The 19029-nt window shown below is 50.5% G+C and overlaps 1 protein-coding gene and 1 pseudogene across 8 annotated transcripts in view; both read left to right on the top strand.

Moving 5' to 3' along the window:
- Positions 1-19029, top strand: part of DPP6 (dipeptidyl peptidase like 6) — a 684077-nt gene that overhangs the window by 571685 nt on the left and 93363 nt on the right. The gene's annotated exons all lie outside the window — the stretch shown is intronic.
- Positions 4522-8773, top strand: LOC308245946 (developmental pluripotency-associated protein 2-like; annotated as a pseudogene). Its single transcript has 2 exons — positions 4522-4644; positions 8118-8773. The product of its transcript is annotated as a developmental pluripotency-associated protein 2-like (transcript).

The following is a 19029-nucleotide window of genomic DNA, read 5'->3' as shown; positions in this document are numbered from 1 at the left end:
GTGTGCGAATGGCATTGTGGATAAGTACAGCAGGGTTTCCGCACATGTAAAATGTCGATTTCTTTCCTGATAGAGAATTCTCTTAAAACTGGAATCGGCCCTGGCCGTGGTCCCAGTGATTAGAGTGTCGGCCCACGAACCGAAGGGTCTCAGGTTTGATTACTGGTCAAGGGCACAAATGTGGGTTTCAGGTTCGCTCCCTGGCCCTGGTCGGAGCGCATGTGGGAGGCAACCAATCGATGTGTCTCTCTCACATCAACGCTTCTCTCTCTGTATCTATTCCCACTCTCCTTCCCTCCCTTCCACTCTCTATAAAAATCAGTGAAAAAAATAACCCTGGGACCGCGTTTACTTTGGTTTCTACGTACACCATCCTGGCCCTGGTCCCTGGCCCGGTGGGCGTGGCTACAGATGCGCCTCAGGAGATAAAGCTCAGGGTGAGGCCTACCATGGAGCAGCCTCGTGCCTCGCTCTGGCGCTGCTGTGGGAACACTGGCTCCTTTCTCTGGAGGGTTCGATGCAGAAGGTTGATCTGTGGTCACGGTGGGGCTCGGCTCCCCAACCCTGGAGCAGCATCCGGTGCAGGACCCCACGGCTGGTGCACCTCTAGGCTCTGCATCGCGCGCCCTCACGGGTTCCTACTCCAACTGGCAGCACAAGCTGTTTGCGGGCACCGAGGGGCGCGGGCCTGGTGAGAGGCTCTGAGCGAGGCATGGGGGGACTGGGGTTCTGGTCCAGGCTGTCCACTGACTTCCCGGCAGGTCAGCTCTGCTGCCATTGGGCTCTGTCAGCTGCCGAGCACTGAGGGGAAGACGGGGTAAGAGGACCTCCCAGGTCTGCTCCCACTCCCACTCAGGTTGTCTAAGCCCTTTATTTCCAGAGATCATATTGCGCCTCCCCCCTTGCAGAAAGTCCCCCCAGTTTGAAGGTCACGTGTCTCGGTTGCTGCCTTTAAGTCGCCATCTCCTTCTGCATCTTGAAGCTGACTGCTCAAGCTGCACTTAAAAACCCTTTCCCTAACACGGCACAGGAGCGGGCCTTGCAGTGAGCATGGCGTGAGCGTGCACAGAGGTCCCGGAGGGAACCAGGTGTGTTTCCCCACAGGCCAACCCTTTTCCTGGTTGCGTGTTCATTCCACTGCCTCGAATTGATTTAAAGAAACAGAATCACAAAACTATTTGAGCTGTCACTGAAGTGTCCCTGATGCTAAAAGCTGGGGAATCAGGTTTGGAAAAGCAGTTATCTGATCGACATGGAAGTGTGACGGGGCTGGGAACCGTTGGGGCTGACACCAATACATCACTCGGTCACGGCGAGGAGACAAATCCATCTTTCCCCGAACGCTCCAACTTATGGAGAACCAAGTGTGGTTTCACAGGTGACGGTGGACATGAAGTAATTAGACGGAGGCCGACGGCCAGGATCTGGGCACACGTTCAGGGGTTCCCGTCCAGCGTGAGGAGGCTCAGCACCAACGGTGCTAATGTGCTCGGGAATTTCTGAGTTTTTACACTTCAGGGGACGTTGAGTTTTTTATTGTGCAGCTCTCATACCGCGTGGAGTAGACGCTGTAACTCACCACCAAGAGCGTGTCCTGTGCAGAGGCGCCGGCAAACGTGTCCTGTGAGGGCCGGGTGGCTGTTCAGGCTGGCGGGCCACTCCACCTCTGTGTCCACATGTCCACGACTCTGCTTCGCTGCCGTGGGGAGAAAGCAGTGGTAGACAGAACAGACACAAACAGTACGCGTGTTCCAATAAAACTTGGTTTACCAAGACAGGCATCTGGGCAGCGGCTGTGGTTTGCTGAGCCCTTAACCATCTTGGCTGGGAAAGCTGACCCCAGGACCAGCACCCCGCAGACAGACCCCCGGCCAGCACCCCACAAACAGGCCCCCGGCCAGCACCCCACAGACAGGCCCCCGGCCAGCTCCCCACAGACAGGCCCCCGGCCAGCACCCTACAGACAGGCCCCCAGCCAGCACCCCATGGACAGGCCCCCGGCCAGCACCCCACGGACAGGCCCCGGCCAGCACCCCACGGACAGGCCCCGGCCAGCACCCCATGGACAGGCTCCTGGCGCTCCTTCTCTCGGGATGGAAACCCACAACCTGTGAGCAGGCCTCGCACACTAACAGGTTCCTCACTGCCCTTTACCCTAAGAGGTAACTACCTCCCAAGGAAATGGACCTAGTTATAGCGAGGCCCTCTGGCCTGAGGGCGCCCCCCCGGAGCAGAGAGCAGCTGCGTGAAAGTCCACCACAGGCTCCACACACTGACCCTCCATGTGCGTAGTGACTTCCCAATGCCTGGGACCCATCACCACAGGAGGAAGGCGCCTGGCACCCGGCGGGTCAAAGGCAGCTGCTCCCGGCCGCAGCGTGACCTCTGATGAGTGGCTCTGAGTTCAGAGCAGACTTTGTTCAGCCTTCAGATCACACCCTGGTCGGCGGTGCTGCCCACCTCTGTGCGCTGTTGGAGGGGAGGGAGGAGGAACTTGGACACGCAGAGCCTCGTCCCCGCTTGACGTTGCTGGTCTGTGGTCTCAGGTGTTCAGGACGGGTCTCCAGGTTGCTTCCAGAATCAGGAGTTTGGTTTGGCTGATTAGACGGGATTCCATGAGGAATACATGCGGCCTGGTGAAGGGATGCCACCACCCCTCCCTCTCCACCTGGGAAGAATCAGTGTAACAGCGACTCCCTCAGAACATGGACACGGTTTCAGACCTCCTCTGTGTAAGATGTCTCCATTTCCCTCTGCCTGAACTCTGCCGAAATGCAGAGCTTCCCCAGACACCCTCAGTTTTCAGTTACCCTCAGAGACGTCCCCACCCCCGCCCACTCCTCGTGTCCATCACAGAGGGGTGAGGAGGCGGGCATTGGCCCATGTGTGCTCCTTTTTTTTAATCAACACTCATGCATCCTCCAATCTTGACAAAATTACGCCCCCAGAACTGAACCCACCGCCAGGCCACAGTCTCAATGTTCACCCCACTCCCCAATGCTCCCCTCAGGCAGGTCCGTTCTCAGCAGAGATCCCAGCCTGGACACTCAAGACTGGCTCCTTTGGGGACTCACCAGGTTACCTGTTGTCATCAGTGAACCTGTCCAGCCCAAGTCTACCAGGCCTCTCCCGTCCAGCCCCCCAAGTCCACCAGGCCTCTCCCGTCCAGCCCCCCAAGTCCACCGGGCCCCTCCCGTCCAGCCCCCCAAGTCCACCGGGCCCCCTCCCGTCCAGCCCTCCAAGCCCACCAGGCCTCTCCCGTCAAGCCCCCCAAGTCCACCAGGCCTCTCCCGTCCAGCCCCCCAAGTCCACTGGGCCCCTCCCGTCCAGCCCCCCAAGTCCACCGGGCCCCCTCCCGTCCAGCCCTCCAAGTCCACCAGGCCTCTCCTGTCCAGCCCTCCAAGTCCATCAGGCCTCTCCCATCCAGCCCTCCAAGTCCACCAGGCCTCTCCCGTCCAGCCCCCCAAGTCCACCGGGCCCCTCCCGTCCAGCCCCCCAAGTCCACTGGGCCCCCTCCCATCCAGCCCCCCAAGTTCATACCCAAACCGTCCACACCTGTGCTCTCTGGCTCCGTTATGGGCACCCTTCTCAGGTTTCTGGACCACCCTCTCCTCTGTGGGGTGTGTCTCGGGCCTGGGACATAACAGCTGAGGTTCTGGAAGGACTGAGTCCATCTAAGGAAACTAAACTTTACAAACCAGATTCTTATGAGCCTTTATTCTCAGCATTGTCTCTGCCTCCTTCACGTTTTATAGAAGGAGGTTGCTTTTCTTTCTAGTGTTGTATGGTCAATCAGTGAATGAGATACAAGATGCCTTAATGAGCCAATTAATTAGGAGTCATTTATTGCGCACGGCCCAGAGGGAGGTGTCTCTTTCCAACTCTCTGAGCAACCCATACAGGAAGTTTTTCAGTATTTATACTCTTCGAGCATCTTTGTAGATATTACAAAGGGCTCTGTGTGAGTTATTGTTACAGACAGTTGTAGCCTTGATTACATAATGAGTTTGTACTTGGCATAATTATTATCAGTATTAGTCTATTACATTGGATGGCTAGCTTGCAAGGTCACACAGTTAAGTTTATCTTTTTCTATTATTTGAACTAAAAAACAAAGTCATTTTACAGAATAATAGACTGTCTTAAAGTGACAGAGTTTATAATGACAGAGTTTACCGAACAAGGGATTATCTAATAATAGCAGAGAATTTTAAACAGCAGTTTTCTATACAAGATGGAAGTTACTATTCTTCACTAGCATGCCACCCCCACCAACATGGCCCCCTCCCATCCAGCCCCCCAAGTCTACAGGATAGGGTGCTGATCCATTTTTCGAAGGATTAAGAAAACTCGGAGCTGGAGGTTTTCTGTACTCACACTGGGTCACTTAAAAGAAAAAAGAAACGCTTTTTCTTTAAAGCTCTCAGGTTTCTGCTTTAAAGGAAAAAATGCTTTTAAATAGCCCATTAATGTGAAAAATTCATGCTGCCCAAATGTCAATAATTCAGCGTGAGATTCGAGATGAAAGGTTCTTCTTCAAGCTCCAAAAAGCTTGGCTTGGTGGGCCACAGGTCTGAGGAGTGGGTGTCCCCTAGGTGTGGCATCGGGAAAAGGTCAGAGCCCTGGGGGACCGTCAGCTCCGGGGTATGGCAAAGTGCACACAGAAGGGCCAGGGGGTGCCGCACAACCTGCAGCACCGAACCAGCCCTAGGGAGGGGGGTGGAGGTACAGGGGCAGCCAGGGCACCCGCCCATGCTGGGAGGGGACCGCAGAAACCCAGACCAGCCCGACTTGGAACCTAGAAGCACCGTCCAGAGAGGCCACTGTACCTCCCGGCCCATCGCGTCTCAGATCCCAAAGGTGCTGACTTGGAACCTTAGAACCTTGTATTTCTGAATACAAGGAAAGGCATTTTAGTTCTGATTTCCAAGCGCCTTTAATTACAAAAGATTTGCAGTCAAGAGGGCAGCCCTGAGATCTTGGCTCTGGCGCTCGCTAAGGCGTACTCTCAGCGAGAGGAGGCAGTCACGTGAGCCTGGGGCGATGTGTGGGTTACGTGAACTATGTAGAGACGTGGTGCAAAGCCTGGTTTAAAAAAAGTTCTTGATAAATGGTAGCTCTGTTGTTACTGCATTGGGGTTATTACTTGGCTTACCCAAAATGTGGAGGAAGAGACGAGAAGAATTGTATCAAATAAGAGTCTGGCATTGTCAGTGTGGATTCTGGCTGCCCTGGTGAAGCCAGGACCTGAAGGACATGGCGCAGGGGCCGGGGGCTTCCAAGGAGTCTTCTCCAGTTCGTAGGGGGCAGGGATGCTGTTCCAAAAACAAACCTTCAAGTCTTCTGTGCCTTCAGCCCTGGGTAGGTTTGCAAGCATCTGTCTGTATGGAAAAGGCCGTGCCTGGGGGACAGCAGGCTCCCTGCTCTGCCGTGCCCCTCTCCCACCCCACCCCCCATAAACCACCCCTTGGACAGAGAATATGCTTCTTATAAAACACCGGGCATTCCATCCCAGAACTTATTCATCTTCTAACAGGAAAGCGTGTGCCCTTCGACCTCTACCTCCCGTCCCCTCCCCCAGCCCCATGACCACATCCCATCCCCTTCCTGCCAGTTTGGCTCTTAGATCCCACACAGAAGGGGCATCTGCAGGACTTGCCTTCCTCTCTCTGTCTTAGGAAATCGTAACTATGCAGCAGATGGGGGAGTTAGCTGAGCTCTGTGCTCATCACTGGGTGACGCCTTAAACTTACTCACTGCTGTGTTGGTTATATCTCACTGAAGCTGGGGGGACTTTGAAAAAGCTCATGGGCCCCTTGCTTCCTCCTCCTAGCCCCTGGCCTGTACCTGGCCAGTGGTTCCCGCCCCTTCCCAAAAGCCAGCAGGGAGCAGGGCTGCCACTGTGCCACCCCATCACGCGTCCCCAAGAGCACTGCTTCTCACTCTGTCCTGGGGCCACAGGGGCAGGGAGCACCTCATCAGCATTCACAGACCAGTGAGGAAGGAAGACTGATTTTTCCAGCAAGAAGAGGTTATTTCATGAAATGTAGCCTCCACAGAGAGGACCAGCGGAGGTGACATCCCATTAATAACTTATAAAAGCTCTAATCAGTCAGGTTAATTTGGAATTCATTGTAAAAACATTCCTCACGGGCACTGAAGTCCATGACAGTAGCAAGAAATTAATTCCATTGAGTAGTGACGGAGCTGGTGTGGCAAGTGAGTCACCAGCTCACCCAGGGTGTCATTTCGTGGCCCCTCGGGAATCACTAGCTTTAATATCCACCTGCTCTCAGGTGAATTAGCTGGGTGTCTGGTGGTTCCCAGGGCTGGGAGTAAGGAGAACTAGGGAAGGTTATGGGTCTTCTCCTTCCACTGTAGGGCTCGCTGAAGATCAGGGATTTCAAAACACAAAAGCAGCTTCAAAATTTCGGGATCATAGAGGAAGTGAGGGAAAGCAGGCCTGTCGTCAGTTGGATTCAGTGGAGATTTTTTAAGGTTTTTAATTATTTTTTTTAATCAGTGGAGAATAACAAAATGTCATGTTGTCTGAATACAGGGCAGAGGCATGAGAGAAAATTCATTCCTAAAACATTATGAAAATACTAAAGGCCCAATGCACGGATTCATGCACCGGTGGGGTCCTGCAGCATAGCCTGTGGGGATCGGCTGAGACCAGCAGTCCAAACTGCCTGCCGCTCCTGCCTGCCAATCCTGCTCATCCTGGCCCCACTGTGCCTGCCGCCACCACTCGGTAGGCTCACTGCTGCTCTGCTGCAGTCTCCAGGCTGCGGTGGCCCTGTATCTGGCGCCCATCAGTCAGCTGAGCAGCGCTCCCACTGTGGGAGCACACTAACCACCAGGGGCAGTTCCTGTGTTGAGCATCTGCCACCTGGTGGTCAGTGTGCATCATAGCGACCAGTCGACCGGTCATTTGGTCACTTAGGCTTTTATATATATAGATGTAGGAAGGGGCCTAAGCCAGTCCCACCTTATAGCACACAAATCCCTTTTGGAGAGGACACACCACATTGGCAAAGACAGCAATGCAGGTGGCTGTAATAATGAGGAAAGCGTGCCACCCTCAGCATCTAGGAGTGGTGGGTAAAGCATTACACATTCACAGCCTGAGCTATTACACAACAATCAGAACAGTCCCAGGCTATGTAAACACGTGTGAAGATATGATCTAGGCCAGCGGTCATCAACCTTTTGGACCTCATGGACCACCAGTGGTCAGCAGAGGTCAGCAACCGATGATCTAGGCAATCATATTAGGGCTAAAAATAAGCAGTTTGCTGTGTGCTTGCATATGGGGAAAGATCACTAAGTTGGCCTAGCCAGACTATAGGCATTTACCCACCATGAAAAGTGTCTTGAACACAGCAACATTATATATCCGTTAAAAATTAAAAAGAAAAGGCGGTTAAATAGAGTAAACTGCACGTATCCTCAACACTGCTGGTATTGCCTTCCTCTGAGTGTTCCTGGAAATGGCAAACTCAAGAAGCGAAAAGGATGAATTAGAAGAAGAAAATGTGATACTCACATTGGTTCCAAAAAGCAAGGAACATAATGAACAGCAAATGGAACCAAGTGTTTTTCTTCAACCTCAGACAGCAAACTGACAGTGCCTAGGACAAATGATAAAGTTAATCTTCTTCAAATGAATGAACAATTCAAAGATTGCCCCAAACCAGTCTTTCCCTTGCCGACCACTTAGCCATCCTAATATATAAAGAGCCAGGGTCCATAACGACCTAAACGTCCGGATGGATGACTGAACACCAGGCTAGGGTCCTGGCCGGCGTGGTGGACGTCAGTCCCAGGTTCCGGCCACCCACGGCGGGAGTCAGTCCCAGGTCTCGGCCACCTGTGGCACAGCGCCGGGAGGGAGCTGTGGGAAAGAAGCCATGCTGCCATTGGACTGACCTCTTGGTCCCTCCCCCCGGCGCATAGGCCCGGGGAACCAGAGCCATGCTGCCATGGGACTGGACCCTACCCGAGGGGTCCCGGATTGTGAGAGTGTGCAGGCGGCTGAGAGAACCCCCGAGTGCACGAATTTTCATGCACCGGGCCTCTAGTCATTTAATAAAGTGTGTCACCACATTTTGCAGAACTGGTGCCAACAACTGAATTGAGTCCCGATGGTAGGAAAATAGAGGTTTATCTGAGGCTCAGGGAACATGCTTATTTTGAAAAAACAAAACAAGTGAATGGGAAGCATGGAGACTGTGTAAAGAGTGTTGCTGAAACACCAGAAGAGGCCACATTGCAGGCATGCTCGGGGAAACTGACCGAGAGCAAGGAGTCAGAAAAGTCATCAGATGAGTGAAAGAGAGGAAGAGACTCACACAGCTGAAGTGGCCCGTGCAGCGGAAGTGGCCAGGCAGTTGAAGTGATAACTTCAGCTCATGAGGCCATGTTGGCAGCGTGGTCAAGAACTGCTGCAAGAGGCTTGCTATGTGAGGCTGTGAATGCACATAGCATTTCTATTTCTGTGGAGAATTTTCTGCTGCGAACGTCTGGTGTTAGGTGGTGTGTGGTACATGGCAGACATCTCTTGGCGGACAAAAAGGCTTGGGTTCTCTTGCAGTTCCTTGTAGGTCAGACCTGGGTGCCTGACACTCCCACTAAAATGATTTCTCTCTTACTTTTACCAGCCTGGACTTTCCCATCCCCAGACCTAGAAGATCACATGTTATGCCCTGACTGTGTTCAGAGGAATAAAAGGATGATGGAGAAATTAGTTAAAATGAGGAAGAGAAAGTAACCTGGTTTAAACACCTTCAGTACAGAAGAAGTGGTGGAGAGCTCACAACTAAATTAACTTGCGTCCCACTGATTGCTGTGCTCTGCCCCGGACACCCTCAGCATCCTAATGCCTTGAGTACAGATGTGAATGTTTGGATTCTGTATTGGAGGTTTGCCAAAATGTGACTTCCTCTGCTGCTTCAGGTGTTCAGCTGTGTAGAATATAGTTTTATTTTAATTAATAGATTTTTAAAGCAGTTTTAAGGCTTTTGGAAAAATTGAGCAGAAAGTAAGAGTTCCCAAATTCTGTCCTCCCCCCTCCCTCGATTTCCCCTACTATCAACACCCTGCACCAGAATGGTACATTTGTTGAACTTACGTTGACCCATCATTATCACTGAAAGCCCATAGTTGACATTAGGGTTCACACTTTGTGTTTTACATTCTTTGAATATTGACAAATGTATAGCGATGTATCCACTATTATAGAATCATATAGTTTCACTGCCTTAAAAATTCTGTACTCCTATTTGACTCTCCCTGTTCCCAATCCCTGACCCCCTGATATTTTTACTGTAGCCATAGCTTTGCCTTTTCCAAAATGTCATACAGTTGGAATCATACTGTAGCCTTTCCATAGTCACTTCTTTCACAGCAATGTGCATTTAAGGATTCTCCATGTCTTTTCACAGCTTGATGGCCCACTCCTTTTTGGCACTAAATATTCAATTGTCTGGGTGTACCATAATTTGTTTATCCATTCACATATTGAAGGTCACCTTGGTTGCTTCCAAATTTGGGCAATTATAAATAAAACTGCTGTAAACAAAACAAAAAAATTAAAAAGAAAAAGAAATTTGTTCTCAGCCATGAGTTTTAGGAATTCCACTCAACAGACATGCGCTCAAGTCCCGTGAGTGGGACGGTGTTTGGGGTCCACACACGCACATTCCTCAGGGAGACAGCGCCTTCCCTGCAGTGGGTCGGTGCAGCGCCTGCTGAGGGGACCCCTCCCTGGTCCATGTGCAAACCCTTGGAGAGACTTCCCAGGACTCACCTGGAAGCCAAAGCCAAAGTGAGAAAAAGGGGGGTTGAGGGTTGGAACCCTGGCCCGACCTTGCTGTGGGCATTGGTCTCTCTTCCTCGCGGCACCCCTAGTTCCATTGTGAGGGGAGCAGCCTATTGTTTCTATTGAAGAATGTAATTTAGAAGAGTGCCCGCATCAGCCTGGGTGATGTTAGATTAGAGAATTTCAGGGTAATCTATCAAATGCAATTTAAAAGCAGGACCAGAGTTCTGCATTAAGAAAGAGGACCTTTAATTGTTACAGAAAACGGGAGAAGAACCAAGCAATACTTAGAGAGATGGAGTTACATTTATTACGCGCGGGTCCAGAGGAAAATGTCTCTCAAATTCTGGGCCCCAACATGGAGGAATTTTCCCTATTTATATGTTTTTACCTTCTTTGTCTCCCAAATATGGGGTGTTTCCGGCCCCCTTTGCAAGTTCTTAAAGAGCCCCTATGTGCTGGGGCCTTGAGACCTCAACCAAAGGCCTGGCCTGGTGCCAGCACTGATAATTTTGTCTGGGGAAGGTTTAATGCCTCTCTGAAGTGGGAGTAGTCTCATTTTCCTTATTATTTAAGCAAGCAAGCATTTACAGAAGCCAAATAGCAGGGTTAAAATTTCAAACAGCAGTTTTTATATAAGATGGATGCTTCATAATGACGGGTGGAGGGCGCAGGCCACAGCTGCATTGGAGCCCTGGGCAAACCCATCACTCCCAAGTGGCTAGAGCTGGTCTGCATGTTCGGAGATTTTTCCAGTGCCTCAGGGGGTTCTGCTCAGAATTCTCCTCACTGCCCGTAACGAACTTTTATGGACTGACTTGTGCACATCTCCTATTTGGATGGAGGGGGCACCTCTTTGTCATAATTCCTAAAATGTTTCACAATTGGAAAATGTCACAGGTATGGTCCCATCTCCTCGTCTGCGTGGAATAACCATGACTTTTTCTTCTGCTAAACTGCTATCACGTTGTCAGTCTCAATTATGGAAACAGTTCATTGCCACCTTCTCTGGTTTATTACTGCAGCTGTTTCACCTCTGAGTAACTTTTATTTCTCAGACCCAACATCAGCTGTCAGGGAGGGGATGTTTTCCACTCGCCTGGATGTCCTTGCCGGCCATGACAGTAGAGCACGAGTTCGCAACAAATACTTGTTAGATGGATGCTATTCAGGAGGGAAAATGGAATTAAATGTCAGATTTATGGGCATAAGGTCCAAAATTCATGGAAATTGGAAACACTTGATGTTATCACCTAGAAAATGTTACTACCAATGTGGCTGGTACTTAATTAACTTGGCAGGTCAGATTCTGAGCAACACCCTAGAAGGAGTAATGGATGTTTGAGTCAGACACTTTTTCCTAGTGTTTGTTCTGCTGTGAAAGATCTCAAAACAAAGATGTGAGTTTTCCCAGGAAAACGTGTCAGGGAGAACGAGCTAGCCTGAGCCTTGTGGCTGAACAGGCGGGACTCCCTGCTTTTCCACGGGAATTTCAGCGGGTAAAAGCACCCCTGTACTTGTCCCACCTGGACCTCAAAGGCAGACGCAGTCTGTGTGCCTGCCCTCACGGCCCAGCCCTCGCCATTGTGTCCAGGTGGGTGCACATCACCGAGGCAGGCGGGGAAACCCTGGAAACAAGATGCTCCCTAGAACTTTGGGAAACATTGTAGCAACATCTAAGTCAGTTATTTGCAAATGATTCTTCCAGCCTTTTCTTTTCAACAGACTTCCCAGCACTCCTCCTTTGTAGCATTTTGTGAGGGGTTTGTTTGTTTGTTTTTTTGTTAATCATCCCCTGAGGGTATTTTTTACATTGGTATTTTTTAGCGAGAGTGGAAGAGAGAGAAAGAGAGAGAGGAAGGAAGAAAGAGAGAGAGAGAGAGAGAGAGAGAGAGAGAAACATGGATTCAACAGAGACATGTTGATCAGTTGCCTCCTGCAACTCAGACACCCATCCTTGACTGGGAAATCAAACCCAAGACCCTTCAGTATAAAAGCCAACGCTCCAACCACTGAGCCACACTGGCCATGGCGTTTGTAGCATTTTGTTAGCCCTCGTGGATTATTACAAATCAGTTATCAATACTGGGAAGTCATACTACTTCCCTTTTTTATCTGGATGTCTCTGCACGGGGACATGGCTGCTCCCACAGCCCATGAGGCTTCATTGTACTCGTCTGACTCCTGGAACACGGGTGTCTACTCATGATAGAACGTGACACAGGTGAGCTTAGGCAATCAATGGATGAGTTGAAAAAAGACAGATGAAGTTTTGTTTATTTTAGATGGTGTGTATTCTTATGTACATCATGGCTGAAATCTAGTTTAGCTGTTTCCGCTTCTAATGAGCAGTTAGCAAATTAGTGAATTGATTTTTCTGTTTGTTCTTCAATTTGGAAACCTAATCACTTACCTAATGGCTTCGATGGCCATTCACAGCTGGAATTATGTTTGACAATTTCCTCCATTGGGGCTGACTGGAGAGTGTAAATCACACGCGTTCAGGCCAGCACACCAGTTCAGCGCTGCCCGCTGAGGTGCCCATCTGAGCCTCCAGCCCAGATCTGTCCTGTGTCCGCCCCCGGGGTGCCACACCTGCTGGGTCCTCCGCCCGCTCCTCAGCAGCACTCAGACCTGGCTTATCCCTCCCTGACCTCACCACGGCTCCCGCCACACGTGCTCTGGCTCCGCCAGCAAGTACCGCTACCCAGTGATGCCCCCATCTCTGCAGGTGCCCAAGTCAGAAAGCTGGCATCCTTGGCTCCTCTCCCAGCTGGACCCACCACCAGTCTTGAGAACCGATGGTCTTGAGATTATGAGGACCCATCCTCTCCTCTCCATGCCCCCAGCCCCTCGCCTCTGGATTTCTGGGCAGCTGCCTGCTTGATGCCCCCCAGAACCTACCCATGAGCCCGAATGATCTCCCTCTGCAGCGGAGGGGCCTGTCCATGTTCCTCTGTAAGCTCTTTCCCCGCTGCCAGCTGTGGGATAGCCCTGCACTCCGTCACCCTTCCTGGGGGCTTACCTTCCCTGGCTGAGGACCCAAATGTCCCAGACCCATGGTCACCGTAGCACTTCTGTACTTCCTATCCTTCATCCAGAGCACACTCAGCTCCACCCCATCCTCAGCCCAACCTCCTCTGCCTGGTCCAGGCTCCTTGCAGATTTCTGCTGAATCTTCTCTGTCTCCAGGATGTTCCCCAGTACTCACCTGGTGGCCAGGATTGGGCAGGAGACACTCGGCTTCTCTGCCACTGCCTCCCCAGCGCTGCCGCTGCCCTCCCTCCTACGCAACTCTGCACCCCTCCCCCCTGCACCTCCCTGCACTCCCTCCCCCCTGCTGCCATGCGTCGCCCTGCGCCACCCTGCACCCTGCACCACCCTGCATGCCCTCCCCCCTGCTGCCCTGTGCCACCCTGCGCCGCCCTCCTCCCTGCGCCACCCTGCACACCCTCCCCCTGTGGGCACAGTGGGTCAGTCCACACCTCCTCAGCTTCCCTGGAGACTGTGAGCACCTAAGCACCTCCTCCTGGGCACCCATAGCTCCCAGCCTGGCAGACCTGCCATTAGTGAGCAGGACTTCACTCTAAACTTTAGGCTAAAGGTTGATGAGGCACTTGTGCCCTCGGCGAAAGTCGGCTACCGTTTCTGATGTGAGCATAAACCCTGCTTCACATGTTGTATTTTTCTGCATGTTCACCTCCTGCAGAAGTTAGCTGGCCTGTCACTGTAGCCACAGCTTGCTGCCTCCCTCCCTTAAGTCTTAACCTTTGAGACACCACACAAGTCATAATCACCCATCACATCATGTTCATGTGCAGGCTCCATGAAATTCCAGTAAACTTCCCGATTAAAAAAAAAAAAGATAATTGCATGCGCATGCTTTATTTAATTGACCTGATTTCCTGCATAGCAGTACCGCTCAGATTTCCTTAAACTAGCTGAGAGCAGCGGCTACTGAAGGGAAGCGAGTCATTGAAATGACCTCTGAATGCAAGTCGTCCCTGCTCCTTCCTATAAACGCAGTTGCCCCGGGACAGGCTCACGGGGGACTTGCGTAGCCAATTCTGTCTTTCAATTTTCCTGGGTCACCGTGTTACCAGATTAGTTGATTCCAAAATCTTCCCACTAAAAGGCATAGAATAATAAAAGCGTAAAATAGCCCTTCCGTGGAAAAGGGAAGTGGCCGTTGCCAAAGGAGGAAGTGCACAGACCCTTGCCATGGCACCTGCCATGGCATCTTGTATGGCACCTCCCATGGCACTTCCCGTGGCTGCATAGCATAGACATCACCCCACATCCCATCGAATTGTTACAGAGAACCGTAATAAATCAAGCAATGCTCAGAGAGTTTGGAATCACACTTTATTCACCGGTGGGCTCAGAGAAAAAGGAATTCAAATTCTAAGCAAAGCTACAAGCAGAACTTCCCTTTTTATTAAAGAACCAGCCCTGTGTGTGCTTAGTGGTTATCTCACTGCTGGCCTTGAAAACAACACAGTTCTATCCAATTAAAAAAATGCACCTGGCATGAGAGTATGGGCATATCTAGTCTCTGGCCTACAAGGTCAGACAGCTAAGTTTATCTTCCTCATTATTCAAGCAGGCTAAAGCAGGCTAGAAAGCAAAGTTATTTTTTAGAATAAGAGGCTGTCTAAAAAAAATAGCAGAGAATTCCAAACAGCAGTTTTACAAAATAGGGGTTAGCCTTCTCAGAATGGAATCTGGATGGTAAATTGGAGTCAGAGCAAAGCGGGCCTGTGGAGCAGCTGGTCGCTCCACCTTGCATGTCCTGGGTGACAGAGGACATGCCAAGGTATCTATCGGTGACTTCCCAATGCGTGGCAGTGTGTGTCAGTCCTTTCCCACGGTGGCCCTGTGGTGACCTGGCGAGGGCTCAGCTGGTGCCCACTTGGTGAGCAGGGTCGAGGTGGCAGGTGAGTAGATTAACATGGTTCTAGCTCGGCGACACAAGCTTTCACAAAGACTGCCACCTGGGCCGTACCCAGCACTTCAGGTGCATTTGGATGAGGGTGGGCTGGGGCATCCGTCTCTTTAACTGGTGCCTCCTGGGAAGCCAGCGTGGAGCCTCACAGCCCAGAGGCTGGCAGACGGACGGGGACTGGTGGCCCTTCCATTAATGTCACAGCTTGGTGGTCACGGTTCTGACTTCATACAGCAAGGAACCCATGAGAGTCCATCTTTAATCACCAGGCCTAGAACGAAGGACTGTATGACACACAAAACTGCCAGAGATTAGAACATTTCCAGGGAAACCGGCGCTTCCCAAAGGTGGTTGTGTCCTGTTCGGTCAACAGTCGCCAACCGCAGGGGCTGGCGTCAGTGGCCCTAGCGCTCACGCCCTCAGCGAAGGTCAGGATGCCACAAAGCTACTTGTCCTTTTTCTTCCAGCCCTGGGGCGGGGGGGGAGGGGGGCCTTGCCCACGTGCATAGATGTTCTCTGCGGCATTGGTCAGCTGTGGTGTTATTTTCTCCAACCAACCTGCACAGGAGGGAAAGACCCTGAGCCAGCAGGTGCGGGGTTCCAGGCAGGGAGCTGTCGCCACATGGCTGTGTCCGCGTCTGATGGGATATAGCAACTAATAGCAAACACCCGATATGCAGGGCTCCCCATGCCGCGCGCCCCTCGCCACGCTAGGCACTTAGAATATATGGTCTTTTTCTCTTCTCCGTGTCTCCATTCAGCAGTGCGAAAATTACAGTTCAGAAAAATAGAAGTAACTCTCCCCAGGTCACGTCCTAGTGATGCTAGCAGAACCGAAGCCTGCATCCCGCCACTGGCTCTCCAGCGAGTGTGTCTGAGCTCAGCCCCGTTGTTGAAAAGGCCGAACAACTTATCTCAGGACCAAATCTATGAAAAGTCTTTAAAAAAACCTCTAAATGCCCTGCAAACAGAGAGCATTGTTGCCGCTATGAGTGATGGTGTTTGAACTCCAGGCCACCCGTAAGAGGCTTTTTGCTGCGGTACCTGCAGGTTGGCTGCTTCCTGGGTGGCCTTGGTGTAATTATCTGCCTCCCTCACCTTTCTCCGGACTGGCACCCCAAAAGGAGTGGCAGCACTGGCCCAGAGACTTCCCTCTGAGTTCTCTACGGGCTCCAGAAAGGGGTGGTCAGAGCCCCCGATAAGACACTGAGCCCTGGGGGAAACACAGTGCCCCTCCCGGGAGGCTGCCCGCAAGTGGGAGGGACGGGGTCTCACACTCAGGGGCAGCCTCTTAGAGGAGGTCCCTTTCGCCAAGCATGTCTTTTTATTTTCCATTGAACTATTTTTTTGTTTCAGATGCATATTATATCATCTGACTACTATCTATAATAATAAAAGCGTAACATGCTCATTAGACCGGACGTCCTTCTGGACGACCTTCCTGACAAAGCTGGGGCTGCAAGGGAAGCCCAGGTCCCGGGTGAGGGAGGGAAGCCTGGGTCCCAGGTGCTGGAGGGAAGCCCGGGTCCCGGATGCTGGAGGGAAGCCTGGGTCCCGGGTGCCAGAGGGAAACCAGTGCCGGCAGTTGGGGGAAGGAAGGCCTATTCTTGCACAAATTTCATGCATTGGGCTTTTAGATATCTATACTAATAATCTATACTAATAAAAGGGTTATATGCTAATTAGATGGGACATCTTCTGGACATCTTCCGGATGTCCCTCCGGACAAAGCCATGGTGGTGGGGCAGAGACAGAGGCAGTTAGGGGCGATCAGGCCAGCAGGCAGAGGTAGTTAAGGGTGATCAGGCATGCAGGCAGGCGAGCTGTTAGGAGCCAGAGGTCCTGGTTTGTTAGAGGGATGTCCAACTGCCAGTTTAGGCCTAATCCCAGCAGTTGGATATTTCCCAAGGGGTCCCAGATCCCGTATTGGAGAGGGTGCAGGCTGGGCTGAGGGACCACCCCATGCACAAATTTTGTGCACTGGGCCTCTAGTATATAATAATGTTGTAACATCCTAACCTTATTATTTTTATTTTTTTATTTTTATGTTAATCTGTACCCGAGGATATTTTTTTTTTCCATTGATTTTAGAGCGTGGAAGGGAGGGGAAGAAGGAGAGAGAAACATTAATGTGAGAGAGACACAGGGATTGGTTGCCTCCCAGACACACCCCAACCAGGGCGGGGGATCAATTCTGTAACCCAGGTACATGCTCTGCGGAAATAGAACCAGAAACCCTCTGTGCCCGGGCTGACGCTCTAACCACTGAGAAACACCAGCCAGGGCTCTAGTTACTGTTTAAGTTCACTTAGAGAACACTTGTGCTCACACCTCCTGGCGCACATTTGCCGGCTCTAATTTGCATATATGTGATGACTATCGGGGTTAATACCTTTCATAAGTGCATTTACCATTCCTGTTACATCCTCTGTAAAAGGCCTGTGCACACCTCTCACCTGTTCTTCTTTAGGGTTGTTTGTCTCTTTCTTTTTGGCAGGCATCATTTCTTCATATTGGTATTCTAATTATTTGTCCATTTTATTATTGCCAATATTTTCCTTTTATAGCTTGTCTTTTCACTCTCATTTTGATATACTTTCGTAGGAAAAGGTATTTTCCATGAAATCAAATTTATTTGCATTTTGCATGTCTTTTGAAAAACTTCCTTCCTGTCCTGATGACATAAAGATACTGTCTTACACTCCCTTCTAACATTTTTGTGATTTATCTTTCACAAGTATACCCTGAAGCCCCTGAACCGACCGCGGGGAATTACTTTTCATGGGAACAGCAGTTGTCCCAGCCCTGCGTGGAGGGAGCCCCTTTTCCTGGTCAATCCTCAGCGCTGCCTCGCTGCGCTCCTCAGTGTCCGGTTTGGTTTCAGACCCTGGGCTATGCTCCACTGCTCTTGGGTCTATCCTCTGAAACAGAAATACATTCTTAGTTACAATAGCGTTATGGTGGGCAGGACAGGCATTCACAACAGGCAGACTGTCTCTTGTACTAGACGTGTGCATTGGGACCGCTCTCCCTCGACGTGTTCATAGAGGCTGTCTTGCTGTCTTCAGCACTTTGCACACATGTGTTTGTATGTGCTCATACACACATGTACATAAACACACAGAGTTTAAAACAAGTTGGTTCAGTCATTTTAAAGGCACTTTTGGGGAATTGGTTGTAATTGCATTAAGTGTGTACATCAGTTCAGGGAGAATTTATAAACTTCAGTCATTGACGTTTCCAATACATATCATAGTCGCACATTTATTTACTTTTTCAAAACATGTCTTTCACTAAAGTTTTATAATTTTCTTTATAAATTTCTTGCAAATATTTGGTTTAAATTTATTCCTAGGTATTGGATAATTTGGGGCCTATTTTATCTATGTGTTTTTTAATATAATTTTTTACTCTATATTTGCTGGCACATAGAATTGCAGATGACTTTTTAAAAATATGCTTTTATTGATTTCAGAGAGGAAGAAAGAGGGAGAGATAGAAACATCAATTACAAGAGAGAATCATTGATTGGCTGCCTCCTGCATGCCCCTTGTTGGGGATTGAGCCCACAACCTGGGCATGTGCCATTGGCCGGAATCAAACCAAGGACCCTTCAGTCCTCAGGCCAACGCTCTATCCACTGAGCAAAACCAGCCAGGGTGCAGATGACTTTTTACATTGATTTTTATATCCAAAGTCCTGCTTAAACTCACTTAATTCCAATAATTCTAATAATGTATCTGTGGTTTCCTTTGGAATGTAATTTAGACCGTCATCTCCTCTCTCTCACACGTTGGCTTAAAGATCGGGAGAAGGCTTTGCCTGCTGCTAACCCCTGCTCATCGCCTTCCTGGTGAGGAGGGTGTACGCCTCGGGCCCTGATGGCTGCAGACCTGGGCGGGATTACTAATATGCCTTGTTCAGGTTTTGCTCACTCTGTGCCTACCACCCGTCCCCTGCTGAGACCATGGAGTTCCCTTTATACTCATAATGGAAAATTTGTGAATGGCACTTGTTTACATTAAAAGGGAAACATCTTTTAAAAAATAAAGTAAATAAAAGCAGCAGGGATACTTCCATCCTGCAGCAAATCCTGCAAGCGGTGGTGTTATCAGAGAAAAGTGCAGGTGCTCTTTCCCTCTTGCTAGTGGGAGGGTCTTGGGGTGCCGCTGGAATAAGCATTTCGGAGGCCCCCCACAGGAGGATGAGATATGACAGAAAGCGTTCTTTCTGTGGAATTACACTGCGTTTCTCAAGTCCC

Source organism: Plecotus auritus (genome assembly GCF_963455305.1).
Source record: "Plecotus auritus genome assembly, chromosome: 4".
Classification (NCBI taxonomy): Eukaryota; Metazoa; Chordata; class Mammalia; order Chiroptera; family Vespertilionidae; genus Plecotus; species Plecotus auritus.
The sequence above is the reverse complement of the archived record's forward strand: the minus strand, read 5'-3'. Positions and strand labels throughout refer to the sequence as shown.